We start from the raw sequence: 24,090 nt of genomic DNA, 5'->3' as shown, positions 1-24,090 counted from the left end.
AAATGTCTTTGTTTTACCTATATTCCAAAACAGGGTGGGGCACCATGAATATATGGACTCTCATGGCCAACAAGCACTCATCCACTACATTGCTTATAGGCGGTTATTTGAATGTGCACTTTGGCTTGCCTCATTTTAATGTTGGTATCTGAATATGTTCGTATATGCTTTCGTATTATATTGTTTCTGTTGAATATGGTGTCTGACCTTGCAATAAATAAAGAATTAAAAAAAAAAAAAGATAATAAATCTTCTCAGTGAAGTGAGTTGCAAAGTTTGAGGCGGACAGGATAGTAGGGAGAGGGGGAGTAACAGGGCGAAGGAGAGCATTAAAAATGTGAAAGTCGTTTGCTTTGCGGGAGAGTGTGGTTATGAGGGTATTGAAGTCATTTACTTTTGCAGAGGTAAGAGCCAGAGTGTAGGAGCGCACCATAAATTTATAGTGGAGGAAGTCAGGTGTAGAGTGAGACTTTCTCCAACCTATTGTTCCTGTAACATTTTGTAATTGTCTCATTTATTGTTAAATTCCCCCCTTTATAATATTGTAAAGCTCTGCAGAGTAAGTTGGCGATACTGTATATAAACACCACTAATAATAATAATAATGAAGCCATGTGCTGCCCTCTAGGGGATGGATGGTGAAGTGCAGGTTGTCTCTGTGGTTAGTGGGATTTAAGGTAAGCTGTACAGTCAGCGTGCATGCAGACTGTGTCTTTCCAATTTGGAGATTATCCCATGCATTCTTACAGCGGACCCAGCACATTCCTGGAATCCTACGTTCAGGGCGTAACACTTTCATGTTTTCGCTTGCTGGCTCTGACCTCGTGGATAATGCGCTACAGATGGACCTAGAACTCAGGAACACTAATCCTAGTACCCCATATTTACCCTTTGCACCCCAGGACCAGCCATTTACCCATATTAAATCTACAGGTTCTTTAAATGGGATTTTTTTTCTATACCCAAATTTGACTGCTATGCGACAATATTAGAAATATACATGAAGTGGTTTTGGTGTATAAATCATGCCCCTGCAGTCACTGCTCAATTCTTTGCCATGTAGGAGTTAAATCACTTTGTTTATACAGACCTAGTCAAACCTCCCCTGGCTGACACTCACACACAGCCTGCATGACAATAATAAAGGCTTTCAATCTTACAGCTCTGTGTTTACCTTGGTATCTCCTCCTCTTAATTAAACTTTAGTCTCACACACAGAACTCCGCTGCGCACTCTAGCAGACAATTCATGTATCTGCCTACTAAAGAGTCACTGTGAGTAGTATAAGGTCACTGTGAGGGTCTCTGAGTGCTACGAGGGTCTCCGTATACTGTGAGGGTCTCTATGTACTGTGAGGGTCTCTGTATACTGTGAGTCTCTGTATACTATGAGGGTCTCTATGTACTGTGAGGGTCTCTGTGTGCTATGAGGGTCTCCGTATACTGTGAGTCTCTGTATACTATGAGGGTCTCTATGTACTGTGAGGGTCTCTGTATGCTGTGAGGGTCTGCGTATACTGTGAGGGTCTCTATATATACTGTGAGGGTCTCTGTGTACTGTGAGGGTCTCTGTATACTGTGAGTCTCTGTATACTATGAGGGTCTCTATGTACTGTGAGGGTCTCTGTATACTGTGAGTCTCTGTATACTATGAGGGTCTCTATGTACTGTGAGGGTCTCTATGTACTGTGAGGGTCTCTGTGTGCTGTGAGGGTCTCTTTATACTGTGAGGGTCTCTTTATACGGTGAGGGTCTCTGTGTGCTATGAGGGTCTCTGTATACGGTGAGGGTCTCTGTGTGCTATGAGGGTCTCTGTGTGCTATGAGGGTCTCTGTGTGCTATGAGGGTCTCTGTGTGCTGTGAGGGTCTCTGTGTACTATGAGGGTCTCTGTGTGCTGTGAGGGTCTCTGTGTGCTGTGAGGGTCTCTGTGTACTATGAGGGTCTCTGTGTACTGTGACAGTCCCTGCCATGCTGGAGAAGCAGAGATAGAGGAGGAGGGATTGAGTGTGAGAGATGGGAGCTGCCATTTCTGGCCACTGATAGCAGAGGGGAGTGAGTCTGAGGAGGAGCTGACAATCAAACTCAAATTGAAGTGATTGTGAGTGTCAGAGTGTGAGAGAGAGAGTGTGACAGCGACTTTGGGCGCCAGACTCAGCTCCAGGACCCTCAGACACAGGTACTAAGGGGGGCTCTCTGTATACAGTGTGTGCAGTTATAGGGGGGCTCTCTGTGTACAGTGTGTGTAGTTATAGGGGGGCTCTGTGTACCCTGTGTGTAGTTATAGGGGGGCTCTGTGTACAGTGTGTGCAGTTATATGGGGGCTCTGTATACAGTGTGTGCAGTTATAGGGGGGCTCTCTGTGTACAGTGTGTGTAGTTATAGGGGGGCTCTGTGTACCCTGTGTGTAGTTATAGGGGGGCTCTGTGTACAGTGTGTGCAGTTATATGGGGGCTCTGTATACAGTGTGTGCAGTTATATGGGGGCTCTGTATACAGTGTGTGCAGTTATATGGGGGCTCTGTATACAGTGTGTGCAGTTATATGGGGGCTCTGTATACAGTGTGTGCAGTTATAGGGGGGCTCTCTGTGTACAGTGTGTAGTTATAGGGGGGCTCTGTGTACAGTGTGTGCAGTTATATGGGGGCTCTGTGTACAGTGTGTGCAGTTATAGGGGGGCTCTCTGTATACAGTGTGTGCAGTTATAGGGGGCTCTGTATACAGCGTGTGCAGTTATAGGGGGGCTCTGTGTACAGTGTGTTTAGTTATAGGGGGGCTCTGTGTACAGTGTGTGCATTTGTTATAGGGGGGCTCTGTGTGCAGTTATAGGGGGGCTCTGTGTACAGTGTGTGTATTTATAGGGGGCTCTGTGTACAGTGTGTGTGCAGTTATAGGGGGGGGGCTCTGTGTACCCTGTGTGTAGTTATAGGGGGCTCTGTATATCCTGCGTGTAGTTATATGGGGGCTCTGTGTACAGTGTGTGTAGTTATATGGGGGCTCTGTGTACAGTGTGTGTAGTTATAGGGGGGCTCTCTGTATACAGTGTGTGCAGTTATAGGGGGCTCTGTGTACAGTGTGTGTAGTTATATGGGGGCTCTGTGTACAGTGTGTGTAGTTATAGGGGGGCTCTCTGTATACAGTGTGTGCAGTTATAGGGGGGCTCTGTGTACAGTGTGTGCAGTTATAGGGGCTCTGTGTACAGTGTGTGCAGTTGTTATAGGGGGGCTCTGTGTGCTGTTATAGGGGGGCTCTGTGTACAGTGTGTGCAGTTATAGGGGGGCTCTGTGTACAGTGTGTGCAGTTATAGGGGGGCTCTGTGTACAGTGTGTGTAGTTATAGGGGGGCTCTGTGTACAGTGTGTGTAGTTATAGGGTGGGGGGCTCTGTGTACAGTGTGTACAGTTATAGGGTGGGGGGCTCTGTGTACAGTGTGTGCAGTTATAGGGGGGCTCTGTGTACCCTGTGTGTAGTTATAGGGGGCTCTGTATATCCTGCGTGTAGTTATATGGGGGCTCTGTGTACAGTGTGTGTAGTTATAGGGGGCTCTCTGTATACAGTGTGTGCAGTTATAGGGGGCTCTGTGTACAGTGTGTGCAGTTATAGGGGGCTCTGTGTACAGTGTGTGCAGTTATGGGGGCTCTCTGTATACAGTGTGTGCAGTTATAGGGGGGCTATGTATACAGTGTGTGCAGTTATAGGGGTCTCTGTGTACAGTGTGTGCAGTTATAGGGGGGCTCTGTGTACAGTGTGTGCAGTTATAGGGGGGCTCTGTGTACAGTGTGTGTAGTTATAGGGAGGCTCTGTGTACAGTGTGTGTAGTTATAGGGTGGGGGGCTCTGTGTACAGTGTGTGCAGTTATAAGGGGGCTCTGTGTACCCTGTGTGTAGTTATAGGGGGCTCTGTATATCCTGCGTGTAGTTATATGGGGGCTCTGTGTACAGTGTGTGCAGTTATAGGGGGGCTCTGTGTACAGTGTGTGCAGTTATAGGGGGACTCTGTGTACCCTGTGTGTAGTTATAGGGGGGCTCTGTGTACAGTGTGTGCAGTTATAGGGGGGCTCTGTGTACAATGAGTGTAGTTATAGGGGGGCTATGTATGCAGTTATAGGGGGGCTCTGTGTACAGTGTGTGTAATTATAGGGGGGCTATGTGTGCAGTTATAGGGGGGCTCTGTGTACAGTGTGTGTGTAGTTATAGGGGGGCTCTGTGTACAGTGTGTGTGTAGTTATGGGGGGCTCTGTGTACAGTGTGTGCAGTTATAGGGGGGCTCTCTGTATACAGTGTGTGTAGTTATAGGGGGACTCTGTACAGTGTGTGTAGTTATAGGGGGGCTCTGTGTACAGTGTGTGTAGTTATAGGGGGGCTCTGTGTACAGTGTGTGTAGTTATAGGAGGGCTCTCTGTGTACTGATAATGTATCTGTATGTGGATACACTCCTATATATTATTATAGTTATAATGTATCTGTGTGTACCTGTGATGTTGCCTCTCCACTTGTTTGGGTGCAGGAGAGGGTTAATGTGCATCGTATTGGGTGCAGGATAGGGTTAATGTGCATCGGATTGGGTGCAGGATAGGGTTAATGTGCATCGGATTGGGTAGAGGAGAGGGTTAATGACCATTATATTGGGTAGTGGAGAGGGTTAATGTGCATTGTATTGGGTGCAGGAGAGGGTTAATGTGCATTTTATTGGGTAGAAGAGAGGGTTAATGAGCATTGTATTGGGTACAGGAGAGGGTTAATGTGCATTGTATTGCGTAGATGAGAGTGTTAATGAGCATTGTATTGGGTAGATGAGAGGGTTAATGAGCATTGTATTGGGTAGATGAGAGGGTTAATGAGCATTGTATTGGGTGCAGGAGATGGTTAATGAGCATTGTATTAGATGCAGGAGAGGGTTAATGTGCATTGTATTGAGTAGAGGAGAGGGTTAATGAGCATTGTACTGGGTGCAGGAGAGGGTTAATGTGCATTGTATTGGGTAGAGGAGAGGGTTAAAGACCATTGTATTGGGTGCAGTAGAGGGTTAATGAGCATTGTATTGGGTAGAGGAGAGGGTTAATGAGCATTGTATTGTGTAGAGGAGATGGTTAATGGCCATTATATTGGGTAGAGGAGAGGGTTAATGAGCATTGTATTGGGTGCAGTAGAGGGTTAATGAGCATTGTACTGGGTGCAGGAGAGGGTTAATGAGCATTGTATTGGGTGCAGGAGAGGGTTAATGAGCATTGTACTGGGTGCAGGAGAGGGTTAATGTGCATTGTATTGGGTAGAGGAGAGGGTTAATGAGCATTGTATTGGGTAGAGGAGAGGGTTAAAGAGCATTGTATTGGGTGCAGTAGAGGGTTAATGAACATTATATTGGGTAGAGGAGAGGGTTAATGAACATTGTATTGGGTGCAGTGGAGGGTTAATGAGCATTATATTGGGTAGAGGAGAGGGTTAATAAACATTATACTGGGTGTAGGAGAGGGTTAATGAACATTGTACTGGGTGCAGGAGAGGGTTAATGTGCGTTGTACTGGGTAGAGGAGAGGGTTAATGAGCATTGTATTGGGTAGAGGAGAGGGTTAATGAGCATTGTATTGGGTAGAGGAGAGGGTTACTGAGCATTTTATTGGGTAGAGGAGAGGGTTAATGAGCATTGTATTGGGTGCAGTAGAGGGTTAATGAGCAATATATTGGGTAGAGTAGAGGGTTAATAAACATTATACTGGGTGTAGGAGAGGGTTAATGTGCACTGTACTGGGTAGAGGAGAGGGTTAATGAGCATTGTTTTGGGTAGAGGAGAGGGTTAAGGAGCATTGTACTGGGTCCAGGAGAGGGTTAAGGAGCATTGTATTGGGTGCAGTAGAGGGTTAATGAGCATTGTATTGGGTGCAGTGGAGGGTTAATGAGCATTGTATTGGGTAGAGGAGAGGGTTAATGAGCATTGTATTGGGTGCAGTAGAGGGTTAATGAGCATTGTATTGGGTGCAGTAGAGGGTTAATGAGCATTATATTGGGTAGAGGAGAGGGTTAATGAGCATTGTATTGGGTGCAGTAGAGGGTTAATGAGCATTATATTGGGTAGAGGAGAGGGTTAATAAACATTATACTTGGTGCAGGAGAGGGTTAATGAACATTTTACTGGGTGCAGGACAGGGTTAATTATTGTACTGGGTAGAGGAGAGGGTTAATGTGGATTGTATTGGTGCAGGAGAGGGTTAATGAGCATTGTATTGGGTGCAGGAGAGAGTTAATGTGCATTGTATTGAGTAGAGGAGAGGGTTAATGAGCATTGTATTGGGTGCAGTAGAAGGTTAATGTGCACTGTATTGGGTAGAGGAGAGGGTTAATGTGCATTGTATTGGGTGCAAGAGAGGGTTAGTGTACTACATTGCTCTGAGTATAGGAGAGAGTACTGGCTGGGTGTGTGGAGGGTTAATTTGTGCTGGGTGAGGAGAGGGTACGTTGTGCTGGCTGGGTGTGTAGAGGGTTAATTTGGTCTGGCTGGGTGTGTAGAGGGTTAATTTGTGCTGGCTGGGTGTGTAGAGGGTTAATTTGTGCTGGCTGGGTGTGTAGAGGGTTAATTTGTGCTGGCTGGGTGTGTAGAGGGTTAATTTGGGCTGGCTTGGTGTGTAGAGGGTTAATTTGCGCTGGCTGGGTGTGTAGAGGGTTAACTTGGTCTGGCTGGGTGTGTAGAGGGTTAATTTGTGCTGGCTGGGTGTGTAGAGGGTTAACTTGGGCTGGCTGGGTAGGTGGTAAATAATGTCATGCTCACTCTGTCCTCAGGGAAACTGTAGTGAATTTTACTATAAACATTTGGGTTTGGGAAGTTTTTCTTTGGCCTGCAGCTCCCGCCTTTCTCTCTCTCGGTGTCATTGAGATCCATGGAGAGATTTACTAACATTAAATAGTGAGTGGTCACCGTGCCCCGGCCTGGAGAGACATGTGTGCCAGGATAGGAGGGCTGCATACGCTGCAGGTTGGGGGAGGACTCAAATTCACAAATTATTTCCTAACGGAGAATTCAAAGTGAATTTTAAATTTGAAAGCCGGGATCTGAAATAAAAAAAAAAATAGCTGAATGTTTCCTATTTAAAATGTGAAATTCTGAATTCTCTCTTTAGTAAATAACCTATCTGATTTCTGAGGAATCCTTCGGCTGATGGAGTACAAAGTCTGAGATTAGAAGAGCAAAGTCTCTCGGTAATGCCCACTGTGTGCGCTGTGTCACGCACGGACACGTCACATGCCTTGCGTTCTGCCAAGCATACAGAGAGTTAACCGGTCTAGAAGGTATTCCACGTGCTCACTGTGGCGGATTTAAATAGAGTGCTTTTTGTCACATGTCTCAAGCATGTTCATAGTGTGAATAATTAGTACGTCACTCCATTATAGGTGGGCTGACCGCTGCTTCCCACGTCTCTAATTGCCAGGTATCAGCGTGCCACCAAAACACCCCAGCAGGAGCCATTAGTAATATCTGGACATGCTGGCATCATGTAAACAGTCCGTTCCTGCCATTTATGAATGTCACATGCTCTGAGGATTTGTTACATGAAACAAGACAAGGATTTTGTTTCTGTTAAAGGGACAGTAATTTGTACAGTACAGTAATTTGGTCAGTTCCAGGCACCAACACAGAGCGATTTACTTTCCTCGCCAGCAGGTCTCACACAGAACCGTTCTATGCAGTCAGATTTACAGCAGATTGAGCCCAGACCGCAGTGCTTAAACCAAGTACCTGAGGTGGTCAGTTAGGTCAGTCCAGGGTGTTAGAATAGGCTGTTTTGGGGGTGAGAAGAGAATACCACCTCCATGTCATCCCCACATCTCTGGCATCTCCCCCCAAAGGTATCCCATCCCCCTTCTTCTATAAAATACTCCATGGTCTACGCTGGAAGATCATGGAGCCACAATCAGTTGCGGCAGAAAACTGAGCTTATTTATTGGCGGCATTTACAAAAGATAGACTGTGCTCTCACTCCCGATGTTCGAGGGAACATTGACCAAGGTGGGACCTAGATGGCCTGGTCCGGGTGTCAGATGCTGAAAGCCAGCATGGCAGAATGCAAAGAGGGGCAGAGCTGGACCTGTCAGGGCAGAAGAATGGGAGAGGAGTCCCTGACGTGCAGAGACAACATTTTATCAAACTGATTTAAGACATCTCTTAGAGACACAGCATGACTGCAGCCAACACCGAGAGTCCGTCTCATAGCGACACACTGGGATAACTGAATTGACGCACATCATGTGCCATAGAGACCCGTCGTTGGACTGACCAGAAATCATCATCACAAACAGAGCAGTGGGCATACTGGGACAGTGCTAGATGGAAGGGGGGGACCGTAAATCTAACAGTTAAAAGGAACATTTTATTATCTGTTTTAACAACATTTGTGATATTACCGAGTAATAATGTGAATCACTGGATGATGCAGGTATATAGGGTGCATTTCAAATTTACCACCAAGAACTGGAAAATTATTAATTTACAGCACGAAAACCCAAAGACAATCAGCCGGATTTAAAGTCTGGAGTACAAAGTGCAGTCTCGGTGTCTGCCATTTGATGGATTGCGGACTCGGTATCTGCCATGTTGGAATGTCCATTGGATGGAGTGCGGACTCTGTGTCTGCCATGTTGGAATGTCCATTGGATGGAGTGTGGACTCGGTATCTGCCATGTTGGAATGTCCATTGGATGGAGTGTGGACTCGGTATCTGCCATGTTGGAATGTCCATTGGATGGAGTGTGGACTCGATATCTGCCATGTTGGGATGTCCATTGGATGGAGTGTGGACTCGGTGTCTGCCATGTTGGGATGTCCATTGGATGGAGTGTGGACTCGGTGTCTGCCATGTTGGGATGTCCATTGGATGGAGTGTGGACTCGGTGTCTGCCATGTTGGGATGTCCATTGGATGGAGTGTGGACTCGGTGTCTGCCATGTTGGGATGTCCATTGGATGGAGTGTGGACTCGGTGTCTGCCATGTTGGGATGTCCATTGGATGGAGTGTGGACTCGGTATCTGCCATGTTGAGATGTCCATTGGATGGAGTGTGGACTCGGTATCTGCCATGTTGGGATGTCCATTGGATGGAGTGTGGACTCGGTATCTGCCATGTTGGGATGTCCATTGGATGGAGTGTGGACTCGGTATCTGCCATGTTGGGATGTCCATTGGATGGAGTGTGGACTCGGTATCTGCCATGTTGGGATGTCCATTGGATGGAGTGTGGACTCGGTATCTGCCATGTTGGGATGTCCATTGGATGGAGTGTGGACTCGGTATCTGCCATGTTGGAATGTCCATTGGATGGAGTGTGGACTCGGTATCTGCCATGTTGGGATGTCCATTGGATGGAGTGTGGACTCGGTGTCTGCCATGTTGGGATGTCCATTGGATGGAGTGTGGACTCGGTGTCTGCCATGTTGGGATGTCCATTGGATGGAGTGTGGACTCGGTATCTGCCATGTTGAGATGTCCATTGGATGGAGTGTGGACTCGGTATCTGCCATGTTGGGATGTCCATTGGATGGAGTGTGGACTCGGTATCTGCCATGTTGGGATGTCCATTGGATGGAGTGTGGACTCGGTATCTGCCATGTTGGGATGTCCATTGGATGGAGTGTGGACTCGGTATCTGCCATGTTGGGATGTCCATTGGATGGAGTGTGGACTCGGTATCTGCCATGTTGGGATGTCCATTGGATGGAGTGTGGACTCGGTATCTGCCATGTTGGAATGTCCATTGGATGGAGTGTGGACTCGGTATCTGCCATGTTGGGATGTCCATTGGATGGAGTGTGGACTCGGTATCTGCCATGTTGGAATGTCCATTGGATGGAGTGTGGACTCGGTATCTGCCATGTTGGGATGTCCATTGGATGGAGTGTGGACTCGGTATCTGCCATGTTGGGATGTCCATTGGATGGAGTGTGGACTCGGTGTCTGCCATGTTGGGATGTCCATTGGATGGAGTGTGGACTCGGTGTCTGCCATGTTGGGATGTCCATTGGATGGAGTGTGGACTCGGTGTCTGCCATGTTGGGATGTCCATTGGATGGAGTGTGGACTCGGTGTCTGCCATGTTGGGATGTCCATTGGATGGAGTGTGGACTCGGTGTCTGCCATGTTGGGATGTCCATTGGATGGAGTGTGGACTCGGTATCTGCCATGTTGGGATGTCCATTGGATGGAGTGTGGACTCGGTATCTGCCATGTTGGGATGTCCATTGGATGGAGTGTGGACTCGGTATCTGCCATGTTGGGATGTCCATTGGATGGAGTGTGGACTCGGTATCTGCCATGTTGGGATGTCCATTGGATGGAGTGTGGACTCGGTATCTGCCATGTTGGGATGTCCATTGGATGGAGTGTGGACTCGGTATCTGCCATGTTGGGATGTCCATTGGATGGAGTGTGGACTCGGTATCTGCCATGTTGGAATGTCCATTGGATGGAGTGTGGACTCGGTATCTGCCATGTTGGGATGTCCATTGGATGGAGTGTGGACTCGGTATCTGCCATGTTGGGATGTCCATTGGATGGAACGCATACTTTATGTATATTTATAGTTTATGGCTTTGAATTACATGGGCATTGTGCGAAGTCAGTAACATTTCTGTGACTTTCACCTCAAAATCGGTCAATGGAGGAGATCCCTGCTCTGTGTGAGTGAGCTGTTTGCAGAATTAATCTTTAAAAACCTTGCCAAAGAAATAGTGGTCACACTTTTGACATGTTTTCTGCTTCTCAGAAAAAAGCTAACTCTAATTACAATTTACAGGGTTATTCTATAAAGTGAATTTCAAATTTCAAAATGACTGAAACCCCTGTACTGCTGTACCCCGCAATATATTCACCCTGTACTGCAGTACCCCGCAATATCATCACCCTGTACTGCTGTACCCCGCAATATATTCACCCCTCTCCTGCTGTACCCTGCAATATTATCACCCCTGTACCACACAATTTTATCACCCCTGTACTGCTGTACCCCGCAATATATTCACCCTGTACTGCTGTACCCCGCAATATATTCACCCTGTACTGCTGTACCCCGCAATATATTCACCCTGTACTGCAGTACCCCGCAATATATTCACCCTGTACTGCAGTACCCCGCAATATATTCACCCTGTACTGCTGTACCCCGCAATATCATCACCCCTCTCCTGCTGTACCCCGCAATATATTCACCCTGTACTGCAGTACCCCGCAATATCATCACCCTGTACTGCTGTACCCCGCAATATCATCACCCTGTACTGCTGTACCCCGCAATATATTCACCCTGTACTGCTGTACCCCGCAATATCATCACCCTGTACTGCAGTACCCCGCAATATATTCACCCTGTACTGCAGTACCCCGCAATATATTCACCCTGTACTGCTGTACCCTGCAATATATTCACCCTGTACTGCTGTACCCCGCAATATCATCACCCTGTACTGCAGTACCCCGCAATATCATCACCCTGTACTGCATTACCCCGCAATATCATCACCCTGTACTGCAGTACCCCGCAATATCATCACCCCTCTCCTGCTGTACCCCGCAATATTATCACCCCTGAACTCCTGTACCCCGCAATATAATCACCCCTGTACTCCTGTACCCCGCAATATAATCACCCTGTACTGCTGTACCCCCAATTGAATAATCCCCCTATTCTGATGCCAGGGGGTGTCTCCCTGTATTTCAGGCTCTTTGTCCAATGCTTGTGGTTTGCAGATTCCTTGTAACGTACAGAATGATATTCAGCCGAGGTGCTGTGTCAGGAGATATCGTTGGGACATGGAGTAGTAGAATGACGTACGTGTACCGTGTGCATGTTGGAGATAACACAGAAACTCTGCTGTGTTCACTCATTTCGCTGACCCAGAGATACTTGTCATGAGGAATCGCAGCGATGGCGTCAGAGAGTGCGCAACGGACGTCACCGCCATCTGCTTTACTGATTAAAAGCTCCTTCCATCCTCTCGTACTGATAGGAGCGGGCAGAAGAGCTTACACTCTTATAAGATCTGCTTCTCTCGGCAGGGGACAGTACTGCATGCTCTCACCACTTGGTGGTTTCTACGGGGTTGTTGGGGGTAGATTGGTCTGATGGCAGGACACAGAGAAGATTGCTGCCCGCTGACGTGCCTGGAGTAGAACAGACATTTTATACAACACTGAGTCAGATCCATAACTCTTTGTTCCCTGACATTTACATGAGTGAGCACGCACTTTGCTATTCACACTAATAAAAATGTACCGTGTCGCCTGCGCCAGCAAGATCCTATCGATATCACTTGACATCCTCCTCCTAGTGAGCCACACTATCCATAAATAGACATTCGCTCGACTAATGCCCACCGCCGACAATAATGGGAGACGCAAGATCTTCATATCCAAAACTGAAGTGGTGATGGTGCTTTGGGTAATGCTTTTACTATGCGGATATTAGATGGACCTTGAGTCAGGCACTGCCCACGAGACAACAAGCCACAGTGGTTATGGTGATTTAAACGTGTTTGCCGTGGAGCCAGTGCTGCCCTGTGCGTGGTTCATACGCCACTAATTAAAGGGACAGTGTGCATGGATTATCAATTTAACCAAAACCTGGATCTCGTGGCACCCTCCAGGCTATTTTGTTACAGTTCAATCAGCCGCTGAGTTGGATTAACTGAGTGTAATCTTTAATTGCCTGTTAGTTCATCATTAGTCATCGATAAGCAGCTTATCTCCATTATGGTTTCACTGTATCATTAATAAGGGCGAGGATCCCAGCGCTATACACTATAGTGAGAATTCATAGAGTAACCAGGCTGAAAGCATAACTGGCTCAGATAGTTTGACTCACTTTGAATTCTCCTTAGTAAATAGTCCTGAGGCTCATTCCCATCATTCCCAGACAGTCGCACGTAGACGGGTGTGTTCCTTGTTTCAGGGTTTTACATTTTAAGATATTTCTTTATTTTATCTGTTTACTGTGATCTTGCACTGTCCAGTCCAAATGGATGTAGAACTCGGTCCAGCTGGTGGTAGTGTTGTTACAGGCTGCCATGTTTGCGCGGTCTCTCGTTATCTCTATAATCGATGGTCGTGCCGTGATTGGAACGTGTTTATTGTCTTCGCTTGTAGGAGAATAAGGTGGGAATTAGAATGAAGATCCAGCAGGAATTCCAATGGTTTCCATGGCGACCATTATACAATTACAACTTTTATAAGGTGTCCGCTGTGTGGGAGCGGTGCTGTAACGAGCCTCATTTCATGTGACGCCCTAAAAGTCCACGTTTTTCTGGTTAATACAGACTTTGGAATCTCGCTGTGAGTTCCAGCGATTTTTGCCAGTCGGCGTATTTGAACATTTTGTAAACACAGCAAGACAAGTTTGGAGGCCAGAGGTTGCCTCGTGCAGATAGTAAACCCGGCTAAGATTAGTGAGTCAGCACAATAATCCTGACTTCTGTGGGACGTGGGAACGGCTTGTCTAAACAGCAGCAGCATAGACCATAGCGCTGTACAACAGGAGCGCCTCATCACAGTGCAAATGCATTAAAAAAAAGAAATTACAATGTTTTCCCTGCTTTTATAAACACACATATATATATATATATATATATATATATAAAATAAACTAATACGGTAATGTACTGATACTCGCTGATGTCAGTACTAGCCCAGAGCGCTCTCCTATCCATATAAATTATAATAAAATAATACAGTATTATTATAATATACTGATACTCACTGATCTCAGTACTAGCCCAGAGCGCTCTCCTATCCATATAAATTATAATAAAATAATACAGTATTATTATAATAATATACTGATACTCACTGATCTCAGTACTAGCCCAGAGCGCTCTCCTATCCATATAAATTATAATAAAATAATACAGTATTATTATAATATACTGATACTCACTGATCTCAGTACTAGCCCAGAGCGCTCTCCTATCCATATAAATTATAATAAAATAATACAGTATTATTATAATAATATACTGATACTCACTGATCTCAGTACTAGCCCAGAGCGCTCTCCTATCCATATAAATTATAATAAAATAATACAGTATAATTATAATATACTGATACTCACTGATCTCAGTACTAGCCCAGAGCGCTCTCCTATCCATATAAATTATAATAAAATAATACAGTATTATTATAATATACTGATACTCACTGATCTCAGTACTAGCCCAGAGCGCTCTCCCATCCATATATATTATAATAAAATAATACAGTATTATTATTATAATATACTGATACTTGCTGATCTCAGTAATAGCCCAGAGCGCTTTCATATTCTCGTCTTCCCTGGATTTGCGCAGATAATTTGCAAGTAGAGGGGCTCGGGGTTTGGATGGCTCAGGTTTTCTTACACGGCAGGAACTGCATTCAAATACTTTATGTACCATAACAACTACAATAAGCCTTAATAGTACAGTAAGTTGTTATAATACAGTAAGCTGTAATGTTACAATGAGCTGTAATGGTACAATAAGCTGTAATGGTACAATCCACTGTACGATACTATAAGCTGTGATAATACACTGAGCTGTAATAATACAATGAGCTGTATGAAACAGTAAGCTGTAATGTTACAATGAGCTGTAATGGTACAATAAGCTGTGATAATACAATGAGCTGTAATGGTACAATAAGCTGTGATAATACAATGAGCTGTAATGGTACAATCCGCTGTACGATACTATAAGCTGTGATAATACAATAAGCTGTGATAATACACTGAGCTGTATGAAACAGTAAGCTGTAATGTTACAATGAGCTGTAATGGTACAATAAGCTGTGATAATACAATGAGCTGTAATGGTACAATCCGCTGTACGATACTATAAGCTGTGATAATACAATAAGCTGTGATAATACACTGAGCTGTATGAAACAGTAAGCTGTAATGTTACAATGAGCTGTAATGGTACAATAAGCTGTGATAATACAATGAGCTGTATGAAACAGTAAGCTGTAACGTTACAATGAGCTGTAATGGTACATTAAGCTGTGATAATAAAATGAGCTGTAATAGCACAATCCGCTGTACGATACTATAAGCTGTGATAATACAATAAGCTGTGATAATACACTGAGCTGTATGAAACAGTAAGCTGTAATGTTACAATGAGCTGTAATGGTACAATAAGCTGTGATAATACAATGAGCTGTAATGGTACAATCCGCTGTACGATACTATAAGCTGTGTTAATACAATAAGCTGTGATAATACACTGAGCTGTATGAAACAGTAAGCTGTAATGTTACAATGAGCTGTAATGGTACAATAAGCTGTGATAATACTGTAATGGTACAATGGGCTATAATAGCACACAGATCTCTTATAATCGTAACAGAAAAAAAAATAGGAGAGGAACAGCACTACAGTACTGATCACAGGGGAGAATAGAGCTGCACACCTGAGGGGAAGGGTAACCCTCAAACCCTTCAAAGAATGGAGAGCACAAGATACAACAAATACAGGGTGCGCTAAGTAGGACAATGAGAGATAATAAAAATAATTTGCTGATTTTTGTTTATTATCTCTCATTGTCCTACTTAGCGCACCCTGTATTTGTTGTATCTAGATCTCTTATAATACAATAAGTTGTTACACTAAAATAAGCTGTAATGTCCCTTTTAAATATACACATTGAGATGTGAGAGTTTTGCCCTGACTTTGGCAGATGAGCTTGCACTTTAGGCCATTAAGTTATATTAAGTTGCTGAGACAAGGAAGACAATAGAGAAGAAACTGCAATTAGAATATGTTTAAAATTATATTGTTAAATATCCAGGGGTTAAAGCTTCCATGTAACTGAGCAATTTTATCTGATTATATTAAGGAAACAAAAAAAAGCTCAATAATATGGTTACAATTATATCGCTAAATGCTCAGGGATTAAATTCTCCATGAAAGCGAGCAATTTTATTTGATTATATTAAGAACGAAAAAGCTCAGATTATCTTCTTCCAAGAAACACACTGGTGAAGGGCAGATAGTCTAAGATGTATCCCACGAAGGTTTCCAATAGTGGTATCCACGTCATTAGAGAAGGAGAGAAAAAGAGGGGTTGCTATTTTGATAAGTGAAGATATAGACGCTAAAATTATATACCAAGAGGTGGATGAGGAAGCTAAAGTCATTATATTGATAATTGAAATCACAGCAGAAATCTATACATTAGTTAATATAACCCTTCGAGTAGATATTTTATAAATCTGCTAGACAAAAGGATAAAACAAGGAAAGGTACTTATAGCGGGTGACTTTAATCGAATTCTAGATGTAAGTTTAGACAAAGAACGAGTAGCAAATAAAAACCTAGTTTCGCAAGCTGTACTTAGGAAATCTGGATGATTGGACATATGGCGTGTCTTCCATCCAGGGGAGAGGGACTTTACATGCTTCTCCAGAACACATTTTTCGTACTCAAGAATAGATTTATTTTTGGGAAATGATACCTTGGCCAATAGCATTAATAAAGTGCTGATACATGAAGTCACCTGGTCCGATCATAACGCTATAATCACCGAACTGATAAAAAAGTGCAAAAAGAACAACGTGGCGATTAAACGATAATATCCTCATTAAAAAGGATAATGAAGAACATATAACAGAGATGGCAGAAAAATACTTTGTAGAAAATGAAGGAGAAGTATCTCTTCCCTCGGTATGGAATGCATAGAAATACGTTATACAAGGATATTTAATTAAACTTGGTACAATTGAAAAAAAAATAGGGGAAAATCTCTTGCTGACCTGTGTATAGATTTGTATAAACTATCTAAAGAAAACAAAGTTTTACCAACCAAAGAGAAACGTATACAAATATTAATTCAAAATAGTATAAATGAATTACTGATTGAGGAGAAAAAAATAGGAATTTACAATATCTAAGGATAAATTGGTATTATAAGAGTAATAGAGCAGACAATTTACTCACAAATAAACTGAAAAATAAAAAACAAATGAGGAGGATTTACAATATTGGATGGAGAATGAAACACATATGTGCCAGATGAAAAACAACCTCCCTCAAAGGAATATTTTAAAAATAAAAAATGCCAAAAATATCTAGAGATCAATTAAAAACTATAAATACACCTATAACTCCAGAAGATATAAAAGTAGCAATAAATAAGCTGAAGATTAATAAAGCTCTTGGGCCAGATGGGTATACAAATAAATTCCATAAGATACTTAGAGGTGTATTGTAGTAAAATGTATAAGAAGTGGAGCGATATAAAGTGAATAAGCCCCTATCACCAAACAAAGATAAATTTTAATTTATACTTAGACTTTGCTGGATAGGATTCAAATTTCAAATGCAACATGCAAAAAAAGATCAACAAGAGATCATAGCACAGATCTGTATGGACTGATATAAATTCATATACGTATGTATAATATAAAAATTAACAATTTATTGTATACAATTCATAAAACAGCTAAAATGTAGCTAAATAGCAGTAAAAAACAAATTCCTGCTTACTGGAAATGATGGTGAGCATAACGGTATATGTTCCCGTTTGCTCACAGCAAGACTGTCCCACACTGGGTGATGTCTCCTGAATCACACGAGTTTGAATGGAGCTCCTGTTATTGAAGTCGGGTCGGCAGGCGAGTGTAAGCTCGTTCTCTACTTCCGTGTTCCCGGCTCGTATTTTGGCTCCGCCTCCTCTTTTGCGTGATTGCGTGTTTGTCACGTGTCTGTCTACGCGTTTCGCCGTTCTCGGACGGCTTCGTCAGGACTTAGAGGTGTATTATCTGAACGTCTCTCAAGGATATTTAATGAGATTATTGTCAATCGTATTTTTCCCAAGGAGATGCTTCAAGCCAACGGAGATGTTAAGATTTATGCCATGATCCTAGCGGATCGACTAAAAATGTGTATTTCTGATTTAATACAAAAAGACCAAGTTGGATTTATCCCAGGAAGAGTAGCAGCAAGAGGCCTTAGACGAGTTTTGGACGTGTGTGATGCAGCACAGCGGATGAATGTCCGCCTTCTGACCCTACCGTTGGATGCTGAGAAAGCCTTCAACGGGTTCAGATGGGATTTTTTGAGTGACTCTTTAACGGCGTATGGGCTGGTAGGGGCCGTGCATGACGCAATTATGGCGTTATATACTGTACCTTCAGCTAGGACAGGGGGATTCAGAATGGTTTACTATAACTAATGGCACCAGACAGGGCTGTCCCCTGTTCCCTTTATTATACGTTTTAACAATAGAACCTCTGGTTGATGAAATAAGGGAAAATAAAAAGATTGTAGGTTTCAGGATAAAAAAGGCAGAACATAAAGTTAATCTATATGCCGATGATGTCTTGCTTACTTTACAAAGCCCAAGGATATCTCTGCCGGAATTGATTAAGGTATTAGGACATTATAGTGAATATTCAAATAATAAATTAAATATAAATAAGACCACCTTAATGACAAGTAAGATTGATAGTGAAGATAGGAACTTTATTAGAACAACATACAATTTTGCTTGGGCAAAGGAGGATATTACATTTTTGGGTATTAAAATTCCAAGAAATATGAGGCGGAGTCTGACCGCCAAGCTGAACAGACGTGGGTGAAAGGAGCTCCCGCTGGGCGGGCAACACACCAGGCATAAACGGCGGCTGAAAAGCCCATAGAGCACCTAGGGGGCACCACCCAAGTCAGGGGTGCACTCCACTATCGAATGATATCTTTTTCGAGCCCAGCGGAGCTATGCAACCGAAAAGCAGGCTGCGGCCTAATAGAGATGGAGCCGGAGAGAAGCGGCCGCTCTTACCGGCACCAAACCCCCCAAGACACTCTGATGGTCTCCTCCCCCCCCCTCTCCCCCCCCTTAGGACCGACGGGGATTATCCCGGTCCCCACAGGACAGGTGGGCCGAGCCGGCGGTAGAGTCATGTCGGCCACAAAGCATGCCAAGGCACAGGACCGTCGAGGCGCACCCAAAATGGCCACCCGGCGAGAACCAAGGAGTGGGAACACGAGGGTACCCCCCCACCCCCTGGAAACTTTGGACCGACTAAGCCTGCGCTTCTGTGCGATATTGTGCAGCAGGGGAGTGCCTTATCGTCAAGCGGCCCAAACCGTGGCCTCATGGATCCGGCCTATCACCCGCAGGCGACAATATGACAACCCAATAAGGGCCTTCCAGGCGGCCACCCGGCCAGGTGGGCGCCAAAAGCCACCATGGAGGGAAACAAAGGCCAGCCACTGGGGCGCGGGCACCGTCCCCCATGCACAGCAGAGAGAAACTGGAAACATGGGTTGCTTGAGCGCAAACGTCAGCCCCCACACACACGCACCCGCGCCCGGCATGGATCATCCCAATGCTCTCCACTCGAGGATGCGAGCATCGGAACCAAACAAGTGAACACACCACAGAATACGACCGAAGCAGAGCCTCAGACCGGAGAAGCCATCAAACACCCGCCCAGGCACGCACGGCCTCCAGGATGGGCATCGGCTGAGGCAATATGGACAGACACGTGGTGAGGCCCACAGCCCAAGACCCTGCACACAATGCAGACTCTCTCCCTCCAAAGCTCACTGTATGTCAGACTCACTACACCTGTTTACTTGTGTTTAGCTCTACTCTGCCTCATTTTGATATTCATTTGTCTGTTGTTTAATGCGCAAAATAGGCAAATAGGCAAATACCATAAATACTGGATTGCATTGCATCGCATAATGCTGCTTCTACTAGCTTCTCAACCCGTCAATCCCACCGCTATGCGCATGAGGCGAACATAGCAAACTAAATGCAAACCACACATTCATAAACGTAAGCGTAACTAATATAACTATAAGCGACGCTACCCCAGCAGGTTATACCATATAAGCGAACTGTCTAACATCAACAGGTACACATGTACTAGCTGAATGTTGTCACTAGCGTTGTACTACACTACCTGTACTATCTATGTTGCCTCTATCCTAACTCACGCATGAACCAAACCTGTTTGTATGATGTACTTACATTTCAACTGATGCTTTAACGTTACATTAATTAACCCTGATAAAATATAAAAATTATGCCAGTTAATCGTATACCCCGCATGTTAAGCGTGGGAAACCCCCGAGGATTGCTTTTGGGGCACCTCAAGCTTACCTGTCTTATTTACGTGCACTACAAAAATAAAGAATTTAAAAAAATAAATAAAAAAATTCCAAGAAAATTAAATAAAATAATTGAGGTAAACTTTCTTCCGCTTATGAAATATACAAATATTTTTTTTTAAAAATGGGTGTATAAGGAGATCTCTTGGATGGGAAGTATAAATACGATTCGATCATACATTCTGCCCAAATGGAACTGTATCTTTAGAATGTTACCTGTATCTTTAGAATGTTACCTGTATCTTTAGAATGTTACCTGTATCTTTAGAATGTTACCTGTATCTTTAGAATGTTACCTGTATCTTTAGAATGTTACCTGTATCTTTAGAATGTTACCTGTATCTTTAGAATGTTACCTGTATCTTTAGAATGTTACCTGTATCTTTAGAATGTTACCTGTATCTTTAGAATGTTACCTGTATCTTTAGAATGTTACCTGTATCTTTAGAATGTTACCTGTATCTTTAGAATGTTACCTGTATCTTTAGAATGTTACCTGTATCTTTAGAATGTTACCTGTATCTTTAGAATGTTACCTGTATCTTTAGAATGTTACCTGTATCTTTAGAATGTTACCTGTATCTTTAGAATGTTACCTGTATCTTTAGAATGTTACCTGTATCTTTAGAATGTTACCTGTATCTTTAGAATGTTACCTGTACAAGTTCCCCTACCTTGGCTAAAAATGATACAGTCAGCTTTTTCTAAAGTTATTTGGAAAGGGAGGAAACCCAGAATAAATGAAAATTTGTTATCGAAGAGAAAAAAAGATGGGGGACTAGCAGCTCCAAATATAATAGAATATGATAATGCTGTATGCTGGCACATGCTATTACTACTCAAAGTAGAGATCAAAAACAAGAAGCTCGCTACTAAATAGAGTCAGAAATGGTGAGTAGAAAGTTTCTCAGAATTATTTTGGACAACAACAAAAAATCTAAAAATCTAAATAGTATCGTGGTTCCAGAAAACTCATTGGTTATCGGTAACATTCTGAAAGTTTGGTATAGATTTAAAAAAGACTATAAAATAGAATATAGATTGTTTCCTTTTTTGCCCGTGGATGTAATTAATATCAGTAAATGGCTGCAGGCGGAATTCAGAATATCAAGGAGTGTATAACTAAAACAGAAATGAGGTAATTTAATCAGAAACAAGCAGAGTTTGGACTCCAACGTAAATAGATCTTCACATATTTGAGAATTCATTTTTATGGGGGGAAATATTTGGAACTTAAGGAAGCAGTTATATGTCCTTTCTGCTTATAGTTGGTCCTGGAGAGGCTTGCTTGCCAGCCTCCTGCCCTGCGACTATGGTCCTGGGGTGTATGGCCCCTTTAAAACATTATTTTGGGCTTATTGACTTTTTAAAGACTGTTTCTGGCCCTTTAAATGCTTTGGGAAAGGATTGGTCCTTTTCATATGGCACTTCGGATAGAGCCGAAGTAGTCGAAGTGGCCGCCATTCGACAAATGAACACGTGGCGGCGGCCATTTTAATTCAGTCGAACGCGGTCAGCAGGGTGTGCCGTCAAATCTCTGGAACTGAAATCGGCTACATGACGGCACGAACACCGCTGAACCTTACCTTCATTTCCACTTTGACACTTCGACAGAAGTCGAAGTGTGTTCGACTATTCGAACGCCGCATTCGAATGGGACTTAGTTATTTTTCAGGGCAGAAATAGACAGGGCGCACAGCCTGAATCTGTGGAACTGGTTTGGGCATGCAAACAGGCGTGCGGTCGGTCCAAAGAGACTTTTTACTATCTCTGGAATGGATTTACACGAATTTTGGATATGTTTGTCCCCAAGTTATACTGGTTATAAAAATATAAGTTTTATGCGTGTATAATGTAAAACCAAGGAGTTATAAAAATCTATAAAAAGTGTAATTTTTCAGCTTGGAGATAATTGAGCAGATACAGTAAGTGACTCAATTATCTCCTAAGCAGAGGGAAGGAATGTTCTGTAATTGCTGGGTGTGTTTCTATTGTACTATGGTGTTTGATTGGCTGCTGTACTTGCATTGTTGGTGCCGTAAAATCCTGCATAAAAGCAGCAATAAACGCTCAGTGGAGTCAGTTCTGGGGATTGCTATGCTCTGCATATTCCCCTGAGCTTTAATCACTTAGCTCTTTTAAGAGCTTGTTCCTGGAGGAGAGATCTTCCCCACACGGTCCTGGAGGACAGAAGCTGATCCAGGGTGGACAGAAGACAGTGAGACTCCAGTAAAGCTATGGCGGTTGTGGAGTCTGCGGTGGTTGTGGTGTCCAGTGCGGTGCTTGTGGTCCTCGGCGCAGGCTAGGAAGCGTCCATCAACGGAAGATACTCGGTCGGAGTACGGGGAGTTCTGTTACAATTATTAATAACTATAAGCAGAAAGGAAATATAACTAGATGTTTCAAACTTGTAAAAGAGTTAAAGAAGAACTCTTAGTGGAAGTCTAAGATTCATTGGGAAAAAAATCTTAATATAGAATTTACAAACGAAGATCTGACTTGGGCCATAGTTAATGTGAACAAAACAGTACACTGCTTGAATATTATCGAGAATTTTTATAAGTTGGTAAATAGATGGTATATGGTTCCAGAAAAACTGTCTAAAATATACAAAGATAGGCAAAATAAATGCTGGAGATGTGAAATATGGTGGCACTGCGAGCAGCTAAAAAAAGTATAGAAGGATATTAAAGATCCGATATATGCGATATGTGAGGTAAATATACCTTTTACTCTACAGAGTTTTCTATTACACCAGGATTGGCCCAGCATGCCTATTGAAAAAAAGTACAATGAAAATTCATATCGTGATGGCAACAAAGGTAGTTTTGGCGACAAATTGGAAAAGTAAAAATATTTTTGAGTGGAAATAAATAAAAAATCAAACGATATATCAATGTAAAATGGAATTTGGAATAATTAAAAATAATACATATGGCTTAACAAAAGTTAACAAATGGATAGAAATTGGGGAAACGTTCTAAGATAGATAAAGTAAGATCGTACAAAAAAAGACGGAGTGTAGAGAAAAGTAGAAATAATTACCGGTAACTATAGTTAAATAAAATCTATATTGTCTCCGGTATGAATGGGGCCCAAAGGAAGTTAAGAGATTCCATGTTTGGTATATATATATATATATATATAATAGTAGAGATAGTAGACAGATAATAGAGGGGTATCTGCCGTTGGAGATGTCCTTCTTCCCGGCAAGATGCTGTGCTGTAGTGGAGTGATGATATCCCATCCGCTGGATCCTTGAAGAGAGAGAAGCAGAGCTCTTAAAAGAGCTAGTGATTACGCTGAGTAGGATCCCTTTCAATAACGAGACGAGGCTACGTTTTGAAGGGTTAAGCAGAACCTGTCAGGGTACCTGTTGTCTCTACCTCTGAGGAGGTGAGACTCTTGGACGTTCTTCCTCCCAAAAGGGTTGAATCACTCATTCCTCGCGGTTCTCCCGGTCGTTTACACGCCGGCCGCGAGGTACCCACTTCCTTTTATGACGCGGCGCTCAGTAGCCGACGTCATGACGACAACCCGTCCCGACCTGTCAATCAAGTCCTGAGCACGAATGAGGACTCGTCGGGGGCGTGATTACCTATCTGGAACCAGGGTATAAAGTAGGGCTTTCTACATTTGTTCATTGCCCTGTCGTGGTTCTAGCTTGTCTAGTCACTCAGTGCTCTTGTTATATATTCTGTCTCTTTGGTTTTGACCCGGCTTGTTTGTTATACCTCGCTTACCTCTATTACCCTTGACTCGGCTTGTCTCTCGCTTACCTGCTCTCTCGTTACATCGACCTCGGCTTGTCTCTAGACCATTCTTTACTTTCACCTACGTTAGTCCGGCCATTCTAAGGTCCGGTATACGTACCTATTACCTGTTTGTACTCTGCGTGTTGGATCCCTGTCCCGATCCTGACAGAACCGATTTAATGACCACACAAGCAGTTTCTTTTATGCAG

The 24,090-nt window shown here is 43.5% G+C and overlaps 1 protein-coding gene across 2 annotated transcripts in view; it reads left to right on the top strand.

Annotated features, from left to right (window-relative positions):
- Positions 1-1,236: 1,236 nt before the first annotated feature.
- SLC29A1 (solute carrier family 29 member 1 (Augustine blood group)) overlaps positions 1,237-24,090 on the top strand; it is a 102,732-nt gene continuing 79,878 nt past the window's right edge. The window contains exon 1 of one of the 2 annotated variants that reach the window (XM_063444156.1): positions 1,237-1,274. The gene's annotated coding sequence lies outside the window, so the exon portion shown is untranslated. Of the gene's footprint in view, positions 1,275-2,095; positions 2,177-24,090 lie in introns of those variants that run through there. The other variant, XM_063444154.1, reaches the window with a different exon arrangement.

This window comes from Pelobates fuscus, chromosome 2, assembly GCF_036172605.1.
Source record: "Pelobates fuscus isolate aPelFus1 chromosome 2, aPelFus1.pri, whole genome shotgun sequence".
Taxonomy (NCBI): Eukaryota; Metazoa; Chordata; class Amphibia; order Anura; family Pelobatidae; genus Pelobates; species Pelobates fuscus.
Note: the sequence above shows the minus strand (reverse complement) of the source record. Positions and strands in the feature narration are given on the sequence as shown.